Genomic DNA, 4860 nt, shown 5'->3' on the forward strand with positions numbered 1-4860 from the left:
CAATTTCGGAGTCTAAGACGTTACTGTTCTGTCAGACAAATTTCGAACTAGTCAACTTTCTCCGAAATTTAAATGCATGAGACATTTTTGAGTAAAAGCAAGCAAACTACATATCCAGGGATAGTTTTTCGTTCTGATTACAAATCTGCTGTTTGCAGTCTAAAAATATCTGGTTAGGTCAATAATTAGGGTCAAAATTTGATGAATGCAAAATTATTTTTTATTTTTTATTTACCATTCACTATCCATACAGTGAACTCACTTTACAATACAATATCCGCTGAAGTCTTGTAGATGTGGCACATAAACATCCCAGCATTCCCGGCAGCTGTCCCGAAGGCTTCGGTGACTTTCCAAGGGCCAGGATGAAGACGTGTTTTAGGAAAAAATCCCTTTCAATTTTATCCAAGATCTTTGGCATTCAGCAGTGACTCCTCTATTTCTGTTGAAGCAACATACCTTGTGGCACAGTTAAGGAACTTGTTTAGCCTACAAGTTGAATCCTCAACAAATTGAATCACGAGTGCCGGGAGCACATGTTTGTCTATACGAGATGCTGTTGCTTTATTGGTATGTGCCCAGTGTCTACAGTGTATATCATTCTGTATGTCTGCATTGAAAGACTGGTCCTTATGTTGTATGAAAGCGTCCATCTCACCAGTGATGTGTTAGTTCTGGTAATTCCAATGACCCCGCCACTCTTGTTTTCCAGTTCCCTTAGGCCATTCGAGGCTGTGATCAGGATCAACTTGATTGAAACGCCCATCGGATCCCTTTACGACAAAACTACCATAGCGGAACTCCTCTACTTCTGGTGGTAGCTGATGCATTTGGGATAGGTAAACGCAACCCCATTTGGCATAATTCAAATGGTCATATCGGAAGAAATACGGCAAAATTTCCGGGTCATTCCAAGTGTAGGTTCCACAATCATGCTCTTTGTGCCCGAATGAAAGCAAGCAGCACCGGCTACATGCACAAATAATCCCACCAAAGCCTGAAGTTCAGATCACTGTCTATCTGCAATGTAGGTATCCAGTTGCTGCCAAAATTTTCGGAACTTACAGTAAAAAGCACAGCTTCGAGGTCTCCAGTAGTGATTATAACATCCGTGTTGAGTCCCTTTTTCTGGAGTGTCACTGTCATCAGACCCTGTTCACAAATCCAACATTACAACACACTTAGTTTTAATGAGACAGTACGTAATGCTCATGATCCTAGTTTGATTAGTTTGTTTATTAATTGTATCATGATTTTTTTTTAAATGTTTGGGATCTGGACTAGGGAGATGTTCTTTTGAACTGCAGCAGATTTGCCGGAGAGCCTGCCAGTTTAGTTTGTGCGCCCTCGCTGCCTATTGCATCCTGTCGTACTCATTGACCTTTGAACTAATCATACAATTAAAATTAAAATTTTGTAATCTAAACATTTTGCCATGAATATGATTCTGGCAACAAAAGTGAAATGTATATAAAATGAAGGTATTTGCAAAAATACAAAATTTCCTTGAAATCCAACATCTTGAAATCCTGTGGTAACTTTATCTTCGATATTGTAAAATTATTTAATTTTTATTTTGAATTTTGCACTCGTTGACATTTGACTTGTCTAGTCAATCGGCCGTATTCTTAAAACAGCCGTTGCGAACAGCGTACTTCAGGGATGGGTGCAAGAAGCCTTGCATTCGCAAACAGTATTAACAAACTGCTCGGGTAAGCCCCATCCCTGGTGACTTCTGCGGGGACTGGTAGGTCCGCCTGATGTAACTTGCGCGCCTAGTTGATACGCCTAATGTTTGCATAATTGCGATTTAAGTCAAATTCATAGTCATTTTTTCTGTAAAGATAGTGTCAAACCCAACTATCGGAATGTCAGCAAGTTACAGCTGTCAGTTTCATAATTACTCTCAAGACATTTAAACCCTTAATTAACTACGACACGCCACGATGGCTTTCCCGATAAACTAATACGATATATATATATATATATATATATATATATATATATATATATATATATGCGTGTGTGTGTGTGTGTGTGTGTGTGTGTATGTATGTATGTATGTATGTATATATATGTATATTTATTCATTCATATATATGGCTCGCCGCACTACCTTTAGGCAAACTGTACGATATGTTGGGCAACGGCGCGGCGCCCCGCCGCGCGCGAGTTAAAACGGCGGGAGTGTAAACAAAAACTAAGTAAAAGGAAGCACGTTTACTGAAGTCTTATTTATCAACCCTACATGGCGCAGTGATTGGTTTATTTCTACACATCTACCATGGCATCACGTCGCCCCCGCCTTACCACTCAAACACCACAACACCGGACACCACTTACGCCAGTAGCATTAGAGCAAGCTCAGTAGATGCTAATGGCTCAGGGTGAAGCCATTGCCTCCTTACAACGGCAGCTGGTACCGCAGCCGGTCGTGCAGCAACAGACGCCTCGGACCCCTGCACCTGCAGCCCCGGAGAATTGAGAGGCAGTAATGTCAACAGCAGCATTCAGGTCCTGGAGAAGGTCGATGGAGTGCTGATTGGGGCTTAGTGGCTTGTTGCAACCACAGGCAGTGCTACACATACGCCTCTACTGTACGCCAGCCTTGCAACGCGCCCTGGACGCCCGGTTCACGATGGCAGAGTGGCAGGCATTGTCTACTGAAGAGGCTCTGAACACCATTGGTCGCATCACTCGTCAAGCAACCAACCAAGCAGCTACTTGGTGCAAATTCTTCGCCCTTAACCAACTTCCTAGCGAACCTGTAAGTGACTACTTTATGCGTTCAGCTCAGTGTGTTGCAGATTGTGAGTTTCAGTGCCCTCAGTGTGATGGTAATCTATCAGAGTATGTGCTCCTTCGGAAGTTAATGTCAGGCTTATATACTGTGTCACTGAAAGAGAAAGTGTTTCGTATGTGTACATCTTTCAGCGATGTGGACTCACTACGTGAACACTGCATGGCATTTGAGGCAGCTCAAAGAGATGCCAATAATAGTTTTGGCGGAAACGACCATGTATGTATGGCGGCAGCCGGCGCCATACCACAGGACAGTGACTTGCCGCTGACTGCAGGCACTCGCCACTTAGTTAAACCCCACCCTTGCGGGAACTGCGGCGGCCCTCACTCACCAGGGAAGACAGCGTGCCCTGCTAGGCTACTTGCCTGTCATCAGTGTGGAAAGGTTGGACATCTGAAAAGAATCTTGCAGGGGTAAATGGAAGCGCACAGTGACAGCAAAGGATGTTGAAGCCTCGGGCATTGTGGTTGCTGCTACAAGTAAGGCACCTGCTCAGCCACAAATTATGGTGACTGTATGCCACACAAGAGGCTCTTATAAACCTACTCCTACACAGGTGGTGCCTGACACTGGAGCACAGGTGTGTGTGGCAGGACCGAAGCTACTAGCTGCCCTCGGAATCAAGCCAGCAATGTTGACACGATGCAAGGGCCTGTGTGATGTAGCGGATGTGTTGCTGAAGCCCCTTGGCTTAGCCACATGCCAAATTCAATATGATGGCCGCTCAACGACTCAGGAGGTCTTCTTTGTTGAGATTGCCAGCCGCTGATATATCTCACTGGAGGCATGCAAACAACTGGGGCTGGTCCATAGGAACTTCCCTCACCAGCCTCCCATTACAGCGCCCGTTACCACAGACAGTGACTTTTCCCAGGTGGAACATATAGGCAACATCCCACAGAGACCAAAGGAGGTACCATTTCCGCCACTGGAAGAAAGTGTACCACAATTGGAGGAATGGCTCCTCCGGCACTTCTCAGGATCAACCTTCAACACCAGCCAGCACCCATTGCCTGTAATGGTTGGCAGACCTCATCAAATCGACTTGGTGGAAGATGCAAAGCCCTATGCGTGTCACACACCAGCCCACATACCAAAACACTGGGAGGTGGAGGTGAAGCGGCAACTCGATGAGGACGTGAGGAGAGGAGTGATCGAGCCAGTGCCAGTTGGAGAAGCAACGGAATGGTGTGCAAGGATGGTGGTAGTCGCCAAGAAAACAGGCCAGCCACTGCGCACCATCGACTATCAAAATTTTTGCTCAACAGCGCCTGCCTGAGGGAGACTCACCATACCCCACGCCATTTGACATGGTATCAGGTATTCCACATCATGTCTAAAAGACATCAGCTGATGCTCACTGGGGCTTTCATCAGGTGGAACTGGAGGAGGCCAGTAGGAAGCTTACCACATTTATTACCCCCTGGGGCCGTTACCGTTACCGCAGGACGCCCATGGGTCATTGTGCAGCCCCAGATGCATACACCAGGAGGTATGATGAGGCCAACGTGGGAATCCAAAGGAAACTGGTGTGTTGATGACACTTTGATTTATGACTAATGTGGAGGACGCCTTCTGGCACGCATACCAGTACCTAGAGATGTGTGCCATGAAGGTCATCACCCTGAAGCCGGAGAAATTCAAGTTCTGCAGGAGGGAACGACTTTGTGGGATTCCATGTAGGCTGGGACTCTTATAAGCCTACTGATGAACGTCTTACAGCAATTAGGAATTTCAGGATGCCAGAGACGCCTTCGCTGACAGACATTCGTTCGTGGTATGGATTTGTCAACCAACTAGCACCATTTTTAGCTACAGCACCGATTATGGAGCCCTTCAGGGAGCTGCTGCAGAAACCACAAGGCAAGCGGGTATACTGGGACTCACAGCTTCAGGAGAAATTCCTACGAGCAAAGGACGTGATATGCCAGCTAGCTAAAGACGGCCTGACCTTTTATGACAAGGAGCGACCTACCATCACCATTACGGACTGGAGTAAAGTGGGCATAGGGTTCATTTTCCTGCAGCAGTACTGTGACTGCCCAGCAAGGGATGCC

At 46.1% G+C, this 4860-nt stretch overlaps 1 pseudogene; it reads left to right on the top strand.

The window, feature by feature from the left end:
- Positions 1-2224: 2224 nt before the first annotated feature.
- LOC138866471 (uncharacterized) overlaps positions 2225-4860 on the top strand; it is a 4552-nt pseudogene continuing 1916 nt past the window's right edge.

This window comes from Penaeus vannamei, chromosome 25 (assembly GCF_042767895.1).
Source record: "Penaeus vannamei isolate JL-2024 chromosome 25, ASM4276789v1, whole genome shotgun sequence".
NCBI classification, from domain to species: domain Eukaryota; kingdom Metazoa; phylum Arthropoda; class Malacostraca; order Decapoda; family Penaeidae; genus Penaeus; species Penaeus vannamei.